This window comes from Mesoplodon densirostris, chromosome 19, assembly GCF_025265405.1.
Source record: "Mesoplodon densirostris isolate mMesDen1 chromosome 19, mMesDen1 primary haplotype, whole genome shotgun sequence".
Classification (NCBI taxonomy): domain Eukaryota; kingdom Metazoa; phylum Chordata; class Mammalia; order Artiodactyla; family Ziphiidae; genus Mesoplodon; species Mesoplodon densirostris.
In genome coordinates this window covers 27,913,945-27,934,174 of record NC_082679.1, presented here as the reverse complement: position 1 = coordinate 27,934,174, position 20,230 = coordinate 27,913,945, and the positions used below count along the sequence as shown (strand labels likewise).

The window sequence follows — 20,230 nt, the reverse complement described above, 5'->3', positions numbered from 1 at the left end:
GCCCAACTCCCTCCGTGACAAAATTGCCTCTGGAGTGTGTTTTTAAAGCACATGGGTCCCGTCTGCAAATCGCAGCGGCGCTCTCCTCACTGGAGTGAATCTGGAGGCTGGGGAGGGCGGGCTGTCCGGGGCAGTGTAGGCCCTGCCCCCCGCCCCCACCAAACACTGGCCGTGGGAGGAGCACAGGTCGCACACACCTGGGACACCCGACGGTGCGGGGCGGTGCAGGTGGATGGGAGGGGATGCAAAAGAACCGGGAACACGCCCAGCCCCCAGCAGCCCCCTGAACAGACATCCCGACCAGACTCCTACATACAGGTGGTCCTGACGCTTAAAGGCCTTGCTGCAGATTTTGCACACGTGTCTCCTCTCCTGGCTGTGCGTCAGGTAGTGCTTGCTGAGAGGACTGGCGCTGCTGAACACCTTCCCGCAGAGGCTGCGGTCCAGGAGTGGGTTCTGAGGGGACCTGTGCTGCCGCTTTCCTCTCCTTGTGCTCCCAGACGTGGCCCTGCCTCCTTCGTTAGCCTCTTTGGGCACCTTGAGCACGCCTAGCCCCAGGTCTAGACAGAGGGAGAAAGCACAGGTTATGACATCCGGGGACATCGGAGCCCGGGCCGAAGCACTCTACCACCCTCAGACCAACTTCAGCAGCTGAGTCCAACTCAGGGAGTTGGCCGAGAACCCCAACTTCAGCAGCTTCACTCGCAGAGAAGACCAGGCTTAGCACCAGGTGAGGGGGAGAAGGGACCCTGGTCAAGCCACACCTCCAGGGCGGCACCCAATCTTGAAGCCACACTTGGGGGGTAAGGGAGGGGACAGCAACAGTCTGAGAGCTTCCAGGACAGAGTGACTCGACAGGCAGGACTTCATGACGGTAACATCAACAGCACGCTTGCAAGTGCAATCCAGAAATGCACAATGCAAAATCTTAGAAAAGTTTAAGTCCTTTCTCCCAGCCAATTCCACTCTGGTTTTTTAATTAAGGAAATTAAGGCCGATCTGTACAAATTAACGGAGATCTTGCAGTGAACTGCAAGCGAGTTAACTGCAGCATTGTTTTTCCTGGTGAAATGTGAGAAACCACCTAATAACTGACACGAGGGCAGGTGGGTGACTGCATTCTGGTCTCAATGGTCTATGGCGCAGGCATTTCAGATACAACTGTAGGAGAATATCCATTGACGTGAAAGGATGTTCATGCTGTACCACTAAGTGCCGTGCCACTAACAAGAGGATTGTTGAAAAACGGAATGACCTAGTCTTTAAAAGGGAAAAATAAATTTGAATAGAAACAAACAGAATGGGATTGATTGGTAGCATCATGGATCAACTTAATTTTCCTTTCCCTATATATCTGAATTTTCCATGTTTCTCTACTCCTTGGGTAAATGAGTAGTTTTTTTTTATAATTTCATTTTTGATTTTTTTTCTTTGACCCATGAGTTATTTTAGAAGAGTGTTCTTTAGTTTCCAAATACTTGAAGACTTTTTTCTCTTATTTCTTTTACTTATTTCTTTATTTTTGGCTGCATTGGGTCTTCATTGCTGTGCGTGGGCTTTCTCTAGTTGCGGCGAGTGGGGGCTACTCTTCGTTGCAGTGCGCGGGCTTCTCGTTGCAGTGGCTTCTCTTGTTGCAGAGCATGGGCTCTAGGCGTGCGGGCTTCAGTAGTTGTGGCTTGCGGGCGCTAGAGCGCAGGCTCACTAGTGGCGCATGGGCTTAGTTGCTCCGCGGCATGTGGGATCTTCCCGGACCAGGGCTCGAACCCGTGTCCCCTGCATTGGCAGGCAATTCTTAACCACTGTGCCACCAGGTTTTGATCCATCGCCTGGTCAAGTATCAGTGGGTTTTCCATGCCCTTGGCATAATTATTACTTGTGGAATATTTGCTCTCAAATGCATGTATAGATTACACACTCGTGTCCTGGATTGCCATCCCGGAAAGCATTTAAGAAACATCAGGTTCGGGACTTCCTTGGTGGTGCAGTGGTTGGGAGTCTGCCTGCCGATGCAGGGCCCTGGTCTGGGAAGATCCCACATGTCGCAGAGCAACTAGGCCCGTGAGCCACAACTACGGAGCCTGGGCGTCTGGAGCTTGTGCTCCGCAACGAGAGGCCGTGACGGTGAGAGGTCCGCGCACCGCGATGAAGAGTGGCCCCCGCTCGCCGCAACTAAAGAAAGCAATCGCACAGAAACGAAGGCCCAACACAGCAAAACAACAACAACAAGAAAAAGTTAAAGGGCATTAAAAACAAACCAACCAGATATATGTGGGTAGGCATTTTCCATCCCAGTTACAGAATGAGAAAACTGAGACTCAAACAGGGAAAATGACTTGCCCAAGGTGGCAAAGGAAGGAAGAAGAGCCAGGCTGTAGATTCTGGTTCATCTGATGCCAGAGTCCTTTCCCCAACCACAGTGCCCGCACCGCTTCCAACTCAACTTCCTCCTCTGCTCCTCCTCCCTCCCCGTCTTTTCAGATGGACTGAACTGAAACCTGGCCCTTCTGTGAAGCCTCCTGACACCAGCGTTTGCCCTGCTCCCCTAGCCAGTCCCTCCGAAGGCAGCACACAGTTACAGACACAATCACGCCTTTAAGCCATCAATCCTCTGAGGTGTCCCTCTTCCTCATCTCAGTTATTAATAGCATCTACTCAGTTGCTCAAACCCCAGCCTGCCCTGCCAACCTCCATCTGTCCTTTTCCTTACCAGCTCTCCCTGTGATGTGTGACCCGTCAGCATGTCTGAATCTACTTCTAACATGATCCCTAATCCTTGCGCTTCTGGCCTCTTCACTGCTACTCCAGCCCAGGCCACCATCTCCGCTGAGAGCCTTCCAGCTACTCTCCAGGATTCCCGTCTTGCCGCCCACGGCACCCTCACAGCAGCTAGAGCTTTGCACAGCCTCCCCTGGTTCCCGTGGCCGAGTCTGTGCTTTGCCGCACCGTGGCCTGGAAGTGGGTCTCAGCCTCAGCAGCCTCCTCAGTGTGGCTTCCCACCCCCGCGCCATCCACCTGCCAGCGTCTGCCACTCCCTGTCACTCCCTCGGACTTGGCCCCCTGCTGTACTTTCCTCATGTCGCTTTGTGGTGGACACAAGGTCTGACTCCCCAGTGGCTGTTTCTGCTTCCTCTTCTTTTCCTGGCAAATGGGATTCCAGTTTGGATCGGGTGACAAGAAATTTGAGGGAACACACTGGTTCTCCCCAGTCCTGGAACTGGGGAGAACCAGGGGGGAACACAACTTACGCTTCTGCCCTGGAGACAAATCTTGAGGGTCCGGGATAACGGTGGCCACTTCCCTTTCCACGGCCACGGATCAGTTTAGAAAGAGCACGGGCTACAGTTCTGGCCGAGGAGACGTGAGGGGCGTTCTGTTGGGCGCTGCTACAAGCTTTCCTCACTTTTAAAAAGGGCAACAAGGAAGGGAGGGAGCTGCTCTCTGCCCTGCACCCTCCGAAGGTTTGGGTGCTCCGCGTACAAGAGGGGATTCTTGCTGCTGCTGCTGCAGCCGACTTGCAGACGCTGGCCACTGCTGGCAGGCCTTGACTTCACCGTGGAGCCACTGGCACCACCACGTGTCCTGAGAGCTTAAACCTACGCCGACTCCTCTGTTATTACGGCCCGAAGCATACGCACTATAGATATCTAAACTCACCTTTTTGCTGCTTTATCACTCCTACCTTCCCGCTCCTAAAATGTAAGCTCTGTGAGGGGAGGGGCCTGTCCCTCCATCACTATGTCCCCATCACGTGGACTGGGCATTGTCTGGCACAGCTACAGCAGGTGCTTGATGAATGCTGGCTGCATTCATGCATGAGGGTCCTCCAGGGCAGGGACTCAGTCACTGTGGCTTCTGGGAGCGGCAGGGGCTCAAAAGCCTTCGCTGGATCAACAGGCAGGGAAGCCAGAAGACAGCTTCTTAAGAAACAAATTTAATACTATATACAAGGGAAAACGTACAGAAACAACAAAGGAGACGCAACAGGGCTGGAGGTGCCCATCCCAACTAGCTGCCCACGCAGAGGGCCGATGCCAGCCCCTAGCTCGCCCTCCTCCTCCTACAGTTGGAAGGGCTCCACGGGCCACCTTGCCCTGGCGGTGGGATCCACGTGGTCCTGAAGCCGGTGCCACTTCATGTGGGCATTCCGACCCTTGATCTTGCCAAACACCCTGAGGAGGCACCAGAGGACACAGGGGTCAGAGCAGGGGGAGGCGGGTAGCCCTGAGGGGGGCACCCCAGAGGGCTGAGGGCAGGCAGTGTGGGAGCATCCAGGGAAAGGGCGGTACCTCTCACACTCCCGGCAGGGAAAGAAGCCCTGGCCCTTGCTGCTCCCCGGCAGCTCAGGGGTCCGCTTCGAGCCGGTGTTTGGGCTGGAGTTGGGGATGGACTCCCTCCTGTAACTCTCAGTAGTCCTCGGTAATTCGGGGGTTGGACGGTGGCTGGGTTTCCTCCGAGGGCTACGAGTGACCTGCACAGGGGGCAGAGGTGATGAAAGGGTGCTGACCGCCCCGCCGCCCTTCTAAGGGAGAAGCAGGTGTCCAGAGCGTCCAGACGTCGCGGGGTGCACCCCCCCACCGCCAGCCAGCTTGGATGGGCACCGGGCATCCAGATCCGTGCTGAACTCCTGAAGCCCTATCCCGAGACCCTCTACCTTCGCTTCTGTCCTGTCTGCTTCACCCAGCTCTCTCTTGACCCTCTTTTCCGGCACTGGGGCTCGGCCGCAGTCAAACTTGTTCATTTTCTTCTGCATGTAGTAGAACTCGACACACTGGGCTACTGTTTTTGTCTGGACCTAGTGGAGGAAGACAGAAACCGGCTAAGGACAGTGCCTCAGGAGTAGCAGTGAGTATGGCCTTGACGCCCTAAATCCCCTCCCCATGGGGCCAGCCGCCACTTTTTGAAAGCCCTCCTGAAACGTTTCTCCCCTACGGCTTGGTATGCTCCACTGCTACGGGGGACAGAGAATCACAAAGTCCTCCTGGGGATGAAGGAGTTCAGAGAGAAGCCACCAGAGTCAACACCATCTAAGCTCTGCACGCTCTGAGCAACAAGGCTGGCCCAAGAAGGCTTCTCTCCAGGAAAACGCACACACGGTACACACGAGGACGCTCACTGTGACATCATGTGGAGCCACATGTCTACCGACTGGGACTAATTAAACCAGAGTGTCCTTACGTGGTGGATACCTCATAGCCTTATGTGACAGCTAGGCAGAGCCCTCCAAAAAACTGAAGAGGAAGGAATACTTCCCAACTCAGTCCGTAAGTTCAACATTTCTCTGATACCAAAGCCAGACAAAGATATTACAAGGAAAGAAGCCTACAGACCAATGTCCCTCATGAACATAGATGAAAATTTTTAAACAAAACTTTAACGAACAGAATCCAACAATATATATATGTGTATATATATATACGTGTATATATGTGTGTGTATATATATATATATATATATATATATATGTATGTATATATGTATATATATATATAAAGGACAATATACCATGACTAAGTGGAGCTCATCCCAGAAACGTGAGGTTGGTTTAACAATCGAAAATCAATGTAATTCATCATATTAAACTTAAAAAAGAGAAATCATATGAGCATCTTGATAGGTGCAGAAAAAGCATTTGATACAATCCAATGTCCATTCCTGATGGAAACTCTCAGCACAATAGGAATAGAAGGAACTTCTCTTCAACCTGATAAATGAGACCTACAAAATCCCTACAGCTAACGGTGGAGTGGTTTCCCCTCAAATATCATGAACAACACAAGGATTTCCACTCTCACCACTTCTACTCAATACTGTACTGGTGGTTCTAGAGTGCAAAAAGGCAAGAAAAAAAGTAAAGGCATCCAGGTTGGAAAGGAAGAAAGAAAAGTGTCTTTATTTGCAGATGATGTGACGGTCTATGTAGAAAATTCAGTGGAATCCACAAAAAAGTTACCAAAACTAGTAAGTTAGTTTGGCAACATTTCAGAACACAAGATCCATATAAAAATCAATTTTATTTCTATACATACTAGCAACAAACCATTGGAAACTGAAATAAAAAAGAACTCTATAACATCATAAAAAACACAAGTACTGGGCTTCCCTGGTGGCGCAGTGGTTGAGAGTCCGCCTGCCGATGCAAGGGACACGAGTTCGTGCAATGGTCCTGGAGGGATCCCACGTGCCATGGAGCGGTGGGGCCCGTGAGCCATGGCCGCTGGGACTGCGCGTCCGGAGCCTGTGCTCCGCGGCGGGAGAGGCCACAGTGGTGAGAGGCCCGCATACCGCAAAAAAACAACAACAACAAAAAAAAACAAAACAGAAAAAAACCAAGCGCTTAGGAATAAATCTGACAGAAAGTATGCAACAACTGTACACTAAAAGCTTCAAAACATTGCTGAAAAATTAAAGATTGAAATAGAGAGATATACCCTGTTCACGAGTCAGAAGACTCAATATTGTTAAGGTAACAACTCTCCCCAGTTGACGTAACGAGTCAAAAACAGTACCAATCAAGTTCCTAGCAGAAATTTTTATTTTGAAATTGTCAAGTTATTTCTAAAATTCATAGGGAATTAAAAAGGATGTAGAATACAAAAAATAACTTTGAAAAAGAATAACAAAGTTGAAGGACTAACATTTTCTAATTTCAAGACTTAGAATAAAGCTACAGTAATAAAGACAGTATGGGAATAGCTTAATAAAAGACAAACAGATCAATGGAACAATACAGGGTCCAGAAGTAGATGCATATATATATGGCCAACTGATATTTAACAAAGGTACAAAAGCAGCTGAGTGGAGAAAGTATGGTCTTTCCAACAAAAGGTATTGGAATAAATATCCATATGCAAAAATGAACTCACCTCGCACCCCATACAAAAATAAACTTAAAATGGATCATAAATCTAGAAATAAAACCTAAAACTATAAAACCTCCAGAAGAAAACATAGGGGAAAATCTTTGTGACTTTGGGTTAGGCAAAGATTTCTTAGATACAACGCGAAAAGCACAGTCTATAAAAGAGAAACTAGTAAGTTAGGCTTAAGCAAAATTTAAAACTTTTCTTCAAAAGACACTGTTAGAAGACTGACAAATGGCATATTGGGAGAAAATATTTCCAAAGCATATATCTGGATAAAGGACTGGTGTTCAGATCAAAATAAGAACTCCTACAGCTCAATAAAAACACAGACACTCCAATAAAAACAGAGGCAAAAGATATGAACAGACAGCTCACCAGAGAAGGTGCACAGAGAGCAAAAAAACACAAAGATGCTCAGCATCATTAGTCATTAGGAAAATGGAGTCAGATGCGACTGTACACTCATTAGAATGGCTAAAATTAAAGAGACTTAGCATACCAAGTGTCGACGAGGGTGTGGAGCAACTGGACCTTTCATAACCTGCTGGTGGGAATGGGAAGTGGTAGAGCCACTTTGGAAAACAGTTTGGCAGTTTCTTAAAAAGTTCAACATACATCTACTATAAATTACCCTCATTCCCCTCCTAGGTATTTATAATCCCAACCCCGTGTCCGCAAAAAAAAAAAAAAAAAAAAAAAAAAAACCCAGTACATGTCCGTACAAAGACTTGTATGTAAATGTGCAGAGCAGCTTTATCTGTAGTCATCAGTAACTGGAAACCACCAACAGGTGGATGATTAAATGAACGGTGGTCCGTCCACACAGTGGTATACTCCTCAACAGTAAAGGGATGAACTATGGGTACACACGACAACATGGATGAATCTCAAAATCATTAGGTTGAGTGTAAGAAGCCAGACAAAGCAGATCACGTGCTGTATGATTATTCCATTTATATAAACCTCTAGAAAATGCAAACTAATTTAGAGTGACAGAAAGTAGACAAGAGTTGACTAGGGACCCGGGTGGCAGGAAGGAAGGGTTGCAAAGGGGCAGGAGGGAACTTTTGGGGGTGAAGGATACTCTCATTATCTCGATCATCGTGGTGGTCTTACAAGTGTATAACTATGTCAAAAACATTAAATCTCACACTTCGATTATGTGCAATTTTGCGTACATCAAGTTAAAAAAAAGAGCAAACTAATCAGCAGGATATTAAGTATATGATGTCATCCTTTTTTGAGAAAGTGCATATAGGTGTGTAAAATCCGTATGGGCAATAAATACCTGTCAGGTTATCAAATCAGAAGTAGGATTGTGGGGAGGGGTCTGGAGGGCTTTATTTTGAACATGGGATTCATTTCTCTACCGTTTCAGGTTGTTCCAAGCAATGGCATTGTAGTTGTCAACTGTTCACAGCATGAGCAGAGTATCGCCCCTGAAAGGCCCTGCAGTTCTAGCGCCTCGGCCGTGTGAAGGAGCCTTGTCTACACCAGCCTGCCATGTTCGCCTTACCATCTTGTGTATCAAGTAGAAGTCCTTCTTGTAGGCACGGAACGCCTTCTTAAAGAGCCTCTTCTCCATGGAGGTCCAGATGTCCGAACCTATTGGAGAAACAGCCAAGAGGAGGAAGGATGTTTCTCCTTCTGGGACCACAGCCACGGCTGAAGTGCAGACTCCCCTCCTTTTTCAGGCCACCGAGCGCCACTTATATGCCAAGATTTCTGCTAAGCCCCTTACTTGCTTTATCTCACACAATCCTCACAAAAACCTTAGCAGGTAGGGGCAATTACCATCCCCACTTGACAGGTGCAGCAACTTGAGGCTTCCTCTGGTTAAGAGACTTGCCAAGGGCAGGCGTGGGCCCCTGGTTGCCTGACTCCAAGGCTGGAGTGCTCAACTGGGAAACCTGAGCCCACCCCAACCTGGCACCCCCCTTCTGGCCAGGAAGAGCCCACGAGGGAACCAGTGGAAAGGGGAAGGTTGGATCCAACTAGAGAACAGCACCCACTGAGTCCCCCAGAGAGGACGGGCCCTTCTGGGAGGGCAGGTGCAGGCCCCAAGAGAACTCCGGGAGGCACGTGCAGAGCTTGCCATGGAAAGTGACTGGCTCGCAGGGGCCTCAGCCAGGCCAAAACCACGCGGGCAGCCACGCTCGTTACCTGTGTAGTGATAGTTGGCGAGAGGGTGAGTCCGTGGCTTCTGGGGTCCTCTCAGTAACAGGGTCTCCAGGGCAACCTGGAACGAGAGGTGTGGTGGGCAACTCTCTGAGGGAGGGAAGGTGAGGTAGAGGCCCACCTTCATTCTTTCATCCAATCAGAAAATATGTGCAGCCCTCCCTAAAGCCACCCCTACCCCAGGGCGACTCAAAGTGTGGTCGGTCTGTGGACTGGCCACCAGCTGTGAACCACTTGGGACACATTGCCTACAGCACTAAGCGGACTGTTGAGTGCAGCTGACGTTACCTTTTTCATAGCAAGATTTACTTGATGACGAAACAGTGTGTGGACTTATTCTGGCACAAGCTCCTTATTTCTTCAGGGAGCAGCATTTGGAGTGGCACTGCCCCCGCCCTACCCCATGTTATGGTCCTCATAGCACTAATCATTATCTATCACTTGTAAAAAATGTATTTCATGTGTTCACTCTCCTAAAATGTAAGCCCTGCAAAGAGAGGGCATTTGTCTTGCTCAACAGCGTAACCCCGGTCAGGACTCGCTATGCAGTTTGCAGGACCCAGCGCAAAATGGAAACACGGGGCCCTGTGCTCAGAAACTATTAAGAATTTCAAGATGGTGGCAGCAGAGCATTAAACCAAGAATGGGCCCCTGAGCTGGCCCCAGCCTGATACCGTGACATCACCAGGTATCAGGAGGACCCAGTAAATGTGTGCTGATTACTCTGCTGAGCACCCACCACGTGCCAGCCACTGCCTCTCAGCTTGAGAAAAAGCACCATGTAGCCCTGACTCTTGGGTCTCCAACTCGGGTGACGTGACTTCCTCTCCCACTACACACAGTTGGACTTCTTCATTTTCTAAACTTCAGGATTGTGAGGAGGGTCCTTGGAGGAGGCAGAGGCATTTCTGTTGCATCTGAGGTTTGCATACACCATTTTTAATCCAAAAGTTAATGTTCAGTAAATAAACCAGATGAATGCAGGCCCTGAGTTGGTTCTGCTAGGCACCGCCTCCCCAGTGCCGCGCTGAGATGAGGTAACGCTGGAGGAACCCTGGTGCTCTGCTGTCACCCCAGAGAAATAACTGATTGAGCCCGTATGTGTGCATTTCCCCTACGTTCCAAAGGACACCACCAGTCCCAAAGCGACCAGGGAGAAGGGTGGGTGGCCAGCCTTTGGTTCTCGTGAGCTGCAAAGCCCCAAGTAGAAGGCACGTGTCTTGCGCCTAGAGCCCCTGGCCCTAAGAGACCAGGGAGCTTCCCACAGCTCCTCTGAGCCCCCGCCTCGCCTGCACCGCACCTGGATGTTGCCCTGGGCTTCATGCAGGCAGTGCAGAGCGAGCTCCAGGTTGGTGCCCCCGCCCGGCATCACGCTGGAGCAGGCCACGTTGCAGAGCTCGGTCACTGTTTCCAGCAGGCAGCCCGGCAGCGAGAAGGAGAGGAGACACAGAGGGTCAGCAAGTGCCAGAGAGGAAACCTCCCCAACAGCACAGATGGGGTGGGGGGCTCCTGTCACCATCTCCCTCACCTCTCTGTTACAAGCAGGCTGAGGGAAGGGAGCGACAAGGAGGATGGGCAGAAACCCTGCTCCTGGCACCCGCTCTGGATGGCCTGGCCAGCTACTGGGTGAGAGGAGAGGTGGGGCAAGGGACTGCAGCACAGCAAAGCAGTCCTGCGCTGAAGGCCAGCTCTGCCCACCCCACCCCCGCCTGGGGATCACTGCTTCTTGGTCAAGGTGAGAACTGGGAGGAGAAACCCCTTGGACATGGAGGAGGGCTCTCGGGAACCTGGCCCCAAAGTCTCAGTCACCCCTATCCTGCGTCTTCGGGTTGGTCATCACATCTCCCCATGGCTTCCAGACCAGAGTAGCTACATGCTCGTCACTTCCAGCCAGTGATCTGTCCTGGAGCTCTGGGATCTCAGCCTGAAACTGGCTCCCTATGTTGATGTGTCTGAAATGAGGCCACACACACGGACATAAAAGGCATATGTGTGTGACCAAGATGGGAAATACAAGAGAGATGTGTGGTGAGCCCTGCTCACCAGGGCTGTGGAACCCACCTTTTGGCCATCTCTCAGACACAGGGAGTGCTCATCAGCCCAGCAGACACGCACTGGTATTCCAGAGACCTCTTGAGGGATACACTTCCTTCCTTCCTCCAATTTGCTTTTTTGCCAGATTTCTGGCTTCAGGCGTTTGGGGTCTAGGACAGGGGAGGTATGTGCTGATACCTGGCATTCTTCTGTATCCAAGGGAACATCCAAGCTACAGAACAGTATCTCACTGCGCCATCACCAATTCTATCTAGAACCCCAGGGTGCTGGGCATTCTGTCTGCAGACATCCAACTATGGTATGTCTGGACAGAAGGAATATTGGGGAAACACCTGGAAAAATCCACCACTTCTCTCCTGGAGAGGTTCTGGGTCTAGACCTGACTTTCCCGTGATGAAGGCTCCCTTGGGAAAAACCGACACTGGAATGCAAGGAGGGTAAAAGCATCCCCACATTGCAAGGACCCTCAGGTTCTAAGTCTGTTCCAACTCACGGTTCAGTGCTGATCTTGCTGTTGTCCTTCACCACACTGATGCCAAAAGAGCCGTCCATGTGATCTGGAAAACACCCAAAGAAGAGCCTCAAGGAGACTGGCTACAACTGACCCATGAGGCCCTTTTTGCCTGCCTTTCCAGAGCAGCTAAAAGCAGGCTCTTCAAGATTGCATGGTATACACACACTACTGTATATAAAATAGATCATCAACAAGGACCTACTGTATAGCACAGGGAACTATACTCAATACTCTGTAATAACCTATATGGGAAAAGAATCTAAAAAACAATAGATATGTGATTATGTATAACAAAATCACTTTGCTGTATACCTGAAACTAACACATTGTAAATCAACTCTAATCCAATATAAAATTGAAAATTGGAAAAAAAAGATTGCATGGTATGGAGTTTCCTCAAAAATTAAAAGTAGGACTACCATATCATGCAGCAAACCCACTTCTGGGTATTCATCCAAAAGAACTGCAGTCAAGACCTCAAAAAGATATCTGAACTCCCATGTTCACTCCAGCACCATTCATAATAGCCAAGATGTGGAAACAACCTAAATGTCCACTGACAGATGAGCACATAAAGGTAATGTGACATCAACATACAATGAAATACCATTTAGCCTTAAAAAGAAATTCTGCAATACGCAACAACATGGATGACCATTGAGGACATTATACTAAGTGACATAAGCCAGTCACAGAAAGAGAAATACTGCATGACTCCACTTATATAACGTATCTAAAGTAGTTGAATTCATATTGATAGAATCAAAGAGTGGAATAGGGGTTACCAGGGGTTGGGGCAGTGGGAAATGGGAGGTTACTAATCAATGGGCATAAAGTTTCAATTAATCAAGCTCTAGAAATCTGCTGTATAACATTGTACCTATAGTCAACAATACTGTATTGCACACTTAAATCTTTGTTAAAAGGGCAGATCACAGATTAACTGTTCACATCACAATAAAATAAAATAAAAAGATTGCATGGAAGTGGGATAAGACTTCTGAAAATGTAGAGTAAGGAACTCGGCAAAACAACAGATTTACTGACAAAAATCATTGAAAAAGAAAAAAAAAAGAACAGTAAGCTAAAGTCTCTGCACGTTGTCCCAAAGGCATACAGCATTTTAAGAAATACTCATTCAAGAAAACCCACTAAATCTCGGGAAGAACAGTGAGAGTCTGTGGCATTGGAGCCATGGCCCACCCCCTTACCCACCTAGCCCCCAGCTCTTTGTAACGGAAGCTCTACCCAGGTAGGTGCAGCCAAGGAGATGGGGGCTGCTTCTTCCCCTGGCTCCCATGCTTAAAGAATTAAAGCAAGATAAAATAAAAATTTGTCATCAAAGAGAAAATGCCATCAAGAGATGGAAATTAGTTTTTAAAAAGATACAAATGTGGACTTCCCTGGCGGTCCAGTGGTTAAGACTCCACGCTTCCACTGCAGGGGGCATGGGTGTGATCCCTAGTAGAGGAAGTAAGATCCTGCATGCTGTGCGATGCAGCCAAAAAAAAGAAGAACCAAATGGAAATAGTTCAGGGGTTAAAAAAGTACAATAACCAAAATACGGCTCAACAGTACATCTGAGCTGGCAGAAGAAACGATCAGCAAACCTGAAGATAGAACAATGGAGACTATGAAATCTGAAGAACAGAGAGAAATAAATATAGGAAAGTGAAGAGAGCCTCAGAGAAATGTGAGATGTCATTACATGCAACAATATATATGTATTGGGAGTACCAGAAAGAGGGGAGAAAGGGACAGAATATTTAAAGTATTAATGGCTGAAAATTTCCCAACGTTGATGAAAAACAATATGTATATCCAGCAAACTCTACAAACTCCAAGAAAGATTAAACACAAAGAGCTCTACATCCAGACATAACATAGGCAAAATGTGGAAAGCAAAAATAAAGATAAGATCTTGAAAGCAAAAAGGGAAAAACAATTTGTTACATACAAGGGCACTACAGTAAAATTAACAGCTAACTTTTTAAGAGAAACGATGTAGGTTACAAGGCAATGGGATAATATATTCAAATTACTGAAAGTAAAAAAGTGTTAACCAAGTATCTTATATTCAGCAAATTATCTTGCAAAAATGAAGGTAAAATAAAGACACTCCCAGATAAATAAAAACTGAGGATACCTGTTGCTGGCAGACCTGCCTTACAAGAAATATTAAAGGTGAAATATTATTCAGCCCGCAAAAAGGAACAAAGTACTGATACATACTGCAACTTGGATGAAACCTAAAAACATCATGCTAACTAAAAGAAGGCATTCATAAAGGACCACATACTGTATGATTCCACTCATATGAAATACGCAGAATAGCCACATCGATAGAGACAAAGTAGATTAGTCGTTACCCACGGCTGGGGATGGGGAGGATGGAAAGGAGGGACTGCTAATAAGTACAGGGCTTCTTTTGGGGATGATGAAAATTTCTGAAAACTGATGGTAGTGATGGTTGCACAGCTCTGTGAATATACTAAAAACCATTGAATTCTATACTTTAAAGGGATGAATTGTATGGTATGTGAATTATATATCCCTAATAAAAATAAATAGTAAAGAAAGTCCTTCAGATTGAAAGCAAATGACATCAGATGGTAACTTGAATCCAAACCAAAAAAAAAAAAAAAAAAAGGGAAGCGCTAGTAAATATGGGTAACTATAAAAATCACTAGGATTACATATTTCTTTTCTTTTTTTAATGGCCTTAAAAATAACTGCATAAAACAATATGTATTGTGGGCCTGTAACATATAGAAATATAATATATGTGACAGTAACTGCACAAGGAGCACAGCTGCATTGGAGTAAAGGAATATCACCTCAGACAGTAACTCAAATCCACAAGAATAAATGAAGAGATCAGAAATGGTAAATAAGAAGGTTAATATAACAACCTCTATAAATCATGCTTGCTTTCCTTTATCCGCTCAGTGTTTTTACACAAAATAAAATTATATAAAGCAATAAACATGACCAGTACGGTATTACTGGGTCTCTCACATATAATAGCAAAAGAGTTAGAAGGAATAGAGCTAGATAGGAGCAGTGTTTCTATATTTCACTGTTAATGAGTTATTACACATCCTAACAGATTCTGATAAGACATATATTTTAAGTCCTAGAGCAACCACTAAGAAATGACTAAGAAACAGTGAAAAATTAACGGAATTAAAATGTCACACTAGAAAATACTCACTTAATACAAAAGAAAGCAGGAAAGGAGGAACAGAGGGAGAAAAAGACATGTAACGTATAGAAAATAAAAAGCAAAATGGCAGATGTAAATTCAACCATATCAATATAACATTAAACAAGAATGGATTAAACAAACCAATCAAAAGGCAGAGTTTGTAAGACTGGATAAAAAACACATGATCCACCTAATGGTGTCTAGAGGTAACATGCTTTATTTTCAAAGACACAAATAGGCTGAAAGTAAAAGAAGAGAAAAATATATACCAAGCAAACAACAACCAAAAAAGAGAATGGAATGGCTATACTAATGTCAGGCACATTAGACTTTAAAACCAAAAATATTACTAGAGATAATGATAAAATTATTGTAATAATGACAAATGATGTCACAATCACATCCTAATGATAAAAGGTCAAGCCGTGAGGAAGATGTGACAATTACAAACATATACACACCTACAAACAGACCCCCAAAATACACCAAGCAACAAACGACAGAACTGAAGGATGAAATAAACCATTAAAAAATAATAGTTGGAGATTTCAATACTTTCAACAGTGGATAGGGCAACTAGGCAGAAGATCAACAAGGAAATTGAAACTAACTAGACAAAACAGACAAAATACAGCATTCCACCAAACATCAGTAGAATACATTCTTCTCAAATTCACATGGAACATTCTTCAAGACAGACCGGATTCTAGCCCATATAACATGCCTCAATAAATTTTAAATTTTAAAATAAATTTAAGGGAATTCCCTGGCGGTCCAGTCATTAGGACTCCACGCTTCCGCTGCAGGGGGCATGGGTTCGACCCCTGGTGGGGGAACTAAGATCCTGCAAACCGCACAGCACAGCCAAAATAAATAAATAAATAAATAAAATAAATTAAATTGAAAAAGAAACAACGTATGTACTCTGACCAAAAGAGAATTAGATTACAAATCAATAAAAGGCAGCAATTTGGAAAATTCACAAATATGTGAAAATTAAGCAACACACTCTTTAACAGTCAGTGTATTAAACAGGAAGTGGAATGATAAATTAGAAAATACTTTAGCTGAATGAATATAAAAACACAACATAGGGCCTCCCTGGTGGCGCAGTGGTTGAGAGTCCGCCTGCCGATGCAGGGGATACGGGTTCGTGCCCCGGTCTGGGAGGATCCCATATGCCGTGGAGCGGCTGGGCCCGTGAGCCGTGGCCGCTGGGCCTGCGCATACGGAGCCTGCGCATCCGGGGCCTGTGCTCCGGAACGGGGGAGGCCGCAACAGTGAGAGGCCCGCATACCACAAAAAGAAAAAAAAAAAAAAAAAAAAACAACATACTAAAACTTACAAAATGTAGCTAAAGCAATGTTCAGAAGGAAATCTATAGCTGTAAAATATCTGTATTAAAAAAGAAGAAACATCTCAAATCATTTATGGTCAACTGACTTTCCACAAAGGTAGCAAGACAGGGCTTCCCTGGTGGCGCAGTGGTTGAGAGTCTGCCTGCCGATGCAGGGGACATGGGTTCGTGCCCCGGTCTGGGAAGATCTCACATGCCGCGGAGCAGCTGGGCCCGTGAGCCATGGCTGCTGAGCCTGAGTATCCGGAGCCTGTGCTCCACAACGGGTGAGGCCACAAACAGTGAGAGGCCCACGTACCACAAAACAAACAAACAAACAAACACCTCACAATGAGCTACCACTTCACACCCACTAGGATGGGTGTAATAAAAAAGACAGCTAAGAAGTGTGAGCAAGGATGTGGAGAAACTGCAACTTTCATACAATGCTGGTGGAAATTTAATATGACCCGGCCATTTTGCAAAGCAGTCTGGCAGTTCCTTAAATGGTTAGACATAGTTACCCTTTGACCCAGCAATTCCACTCTGAGTTATATACCCAAGAGAAATGAGGACTTATGTCCAACAAAAACTTACACATAAATGTTCTTAACAGCACTGTTTGCAACAGCCAAAGGACACAAACAACCCAAATGCTCGTCAACTGATGAATGGATAAATAAAATGTTGTCTATCCAGAGAATTCAATATCATTCATCCATAAAAAGAAATGAAGCACTGATGCATACTACAACATGAACCTTGACAACATTATTCTAAGTGAACAAACTAGACACAGAATGTCCCGTAATTTATGATTCCAATTACATGAAATGTCCAGAATAGGGAGACCCATAGAAAAAGTAGGTTGGTAGACTGGTGGTTGCCCAGGGCTGAGGAGTTGGGGGCTACAGGGCCTGTGTGTCACCGCTCGTGGATATAATCTTCTGGGGTGATGAAAATGCTCTAGAATTAGATTGTGGGATGGGTGTACAATCCTAAGAATACACTAAAAAATCACTGTACACTTTAAATGGGTGATTCATATGGCATGTGAATTATACCTCAATAAAGCTGTTTAAACAATTACTCGAAAGGGCAGGCAGAAGGGTGCTTAGGCTAAATGGTGTCTATTTTCTTTCTGGCTACAAAGTCATAAGCACCTAGAAGGCTGCTGGTCCCAGATGGTCCTGGGATAGTTCTGAACAGCAACGGGACCCCCAGAGCAGACCCAGGCGTAGGCCAGAGAGAATGGCTGGACCAAATTCTACAGGGGGCGGGGGTCTGGCCCCCCGCAGGCCCATCATGGGGCGATCAAGCTCACTCACCAAGCATGGCGCTGATGAGCCTGTCGGGACGGGCCCGGGCAGATGTGGAACAGAGAGTGTTGAAATACAGCCCAGAGCCCTCCCGGATGGGGCTGAGCATCGGGGGCGGTGTGTAGGGAGGTCACTGGGACAGTCCCTTCAGGAGGTGGTCCATCAGGAACACGGGCGAGCGCAGGCAGCTCTGGCGGCATCCTCCCGGGCCCGGCTCCCCAGACATGGAGGGCGGAGGAGGGATGAGCAGTGCCTCGGGCCGTGGGAGCTTCTTCCGCTTCCTGTGTTGGCTGCTCTCCTTGCTGTCTCTCTCTTCCCCGTCCTTCTCCTGTCCCTGGAGAAGAAGAGACTTCAGAACCACGGGGGTCACCTGAGGCCACCGGCCCCAAAGCTCAGACCTCAAGATGGCCTGAGAGTGGGAAAGGGTACTGACCAGCCAAATGCACACCCAGCATGGCCATGCCCAGAGTCCTCAGCGCAGGAAGCCGGGCAGGGCCACCACGCCTGAGCCAGACTCCAGACCCTAAGCCGGGCGACATTTGACGCCGGGGCCTTCTCAGGCACCCACCCCCACCCCAAGGAGAGGCCCTCACTCAGACCATTTTGGAAACTCATATCCGTTGTTAAAGTGACTGGCACTTAAAGTGTGGGGGCCAGACGGATGCAACAGCATGACAAAAGGAAAACCTGTTGCCCTCAAAATGACAGCAGCTCCTGGGAGACAAACAGTGGGCTCCATGCACCCCGTACCCGAGTCCAGCATGGACTTCTCCAGGTGGGGTCTTCCAGCACAGGCTGAAGAGACGACGGCTTGAGCTTGCTACACTCTCTCTTACCTCCACGCAATCTCCCCTCCTCTCTGCCCATCTTACCCCTCCTCATCCTCCGGCTCTCAGCTGCAACGCCCCCTTCCTCAGGCAGGGTCTCTGGTGCCCTTGGGGCTCCCACAGCTCCCTCTCCCAGCCCGGCCCGTTCTGGGTCGTCAGTGTCCGGGGATGGGTCTATCTACTCCGCTGGGCTGGGAGCCCCAGGAGACGGGGGCAGGCCTGTTGTGGTCGCTGCAGTGTCCCCAGCCCTGCCCAGCACAGGGCCAGACACAAAGGAAGTTCACTGGAGGTTGAATGGATGAATGAACACGCAAATCAAGCTCTTCTGGAGTCAGGATTTGGGGGCTTTTCTCACAGCTCCCACTGGCAGCTGGAAAGCAGCTGGAAGGAAGTGCACCCACCTTGCTCCCCAGGGGATGGTTCGCTGGAGCCACTGGCACCGAAACAGGGACCACCAAAGGGGCGGCGGTCATGTTGTCCAAGGACTTCCTGCCTCCCGGGGAACTCTGCCTGTGCCCTTCTGGCCTCAGCACCTGTCTTTGTGGCTTGCAAAACTCCATGCCACACACCTACACACAGAGAAGAGCCAGCCCTATAAGAGACACAGTACGTAGGGAGCAAGGGGCCCCTCCAGAGCAGCACAGCCCTGACTCCCGGCCCCCAGCCAGGCTCCCTGCAGGAGGACGGCTCCATCCTGAGATGAATGGCAGCTTCGCGCCCCTTCACCTGCGGCTCCTGCTTCCCTCGAGGTGACGGCCACTGGTCGCTGTGAAAACACATGTGGCTGCTCAGCCCTCTCTCTGTATAAAACATCTGGCTGCAATTCTTGCAGACGTAAGTGCTCCTTGGCTCTGCCCAGTCTGTGGGACCACCACTGTGCTGGTTCCTGTGGGGAAGAAAGGGAGAATGGGACTCCGTCCCCAAACACTGATCCTCTGACAGACAGCTTTGGACGAACCCTAAAGAAATGGACATGATGCCCCCGATTCTCCGTGGCCTGGTGCTCACCCCTTCAGGAGTGAAGCATCCAGAGCTCGCTCACCCAGGGCCAGCACATCAAAGCCACCAGAGTTCTCCCGAGGGGCTTCTGAACTTACCAGCCACCCGCCATGTTCTCCTCCTTCATCGGGTGGGGGACCCGGTAGATATTTCCACCCTGAAGACGAAAATACATCTGAGCCAACATATCAGAAATGAGATGCAAGAGTGAAAACTATAAGACTTGGAAGAAAACACAGGTATAATTCTTGGTGACCCTGGAGTAAGCAGTGGTTTCTTGGATGACTCCAAAACCAAACAAAAGACAGACGTATTGGACTTCATCAAAACTTACAACTTCTGTGCTTCAAAGGACATCATCAAGAAGTGAAAAGACAGAATAAGAGAAAAAAGTTGCAAATCATGTATCTCATAAGGGACTATGTATATTTCTGTATCAGTGATACATAATGAACTCTCACAGCTCAAAAATAAAATCACAACCCAATTTAAAAATGGGCAAAGGGTCTGAATAGACACTTACCCAAAGAGGATATACAAATGGCCATTAAAAGATGCTCAGGATTATTAGCCATCGGGGAAATGCAAATTAAACTATAATGAGATTATCATTTCCCACCCACTAAGGTGAACCAACTGGACAAGAACAAGTGTTGGTGAGGATGCAGAGAAACTGCAGGCCTCATACACTCTGGGTAGGGATATAAAACAGCACAGCTTTTTGGGAAAGTCTGGCACTTCCTCCAATAGAATTACCCTAGAGCCCAGCAATTCCCCTCCAAGGTATTTCCCAAGAGAAATGAAAACATATGTCTAAACAATAATCTGTCCACAAATGTTCATAGCACCGTTATCACAATGGCCAAGAAGGGAAAACAACCCAAATATCTATCATCTGATGAATGGATAAATAAAATGTGGTGTTTCCATA

The 20,230-nt window shown here is 47.5% G+C and overlaps 2 pseudogenes; both read right to left on the bottom strand.

Moving 5' to 3' along the window:
* The window catches only part of LOC132479630 (zinc finger protein 541-like), a 29,067-nt pseudogene extending 25,992 nt beyond the window's left edge, over nucleotides 1-3,075 (bottom strand).
* Nucleotides 3,076-3,336: 261 nt separating this feature from the next.
* LOC132479629 (zinc finger protein 541-like) overlaps nucleotides 3,337-20,230 on the bottom strand; it is a 38,632-nt pseudogene continuing 21,738 nt past the window's right edge.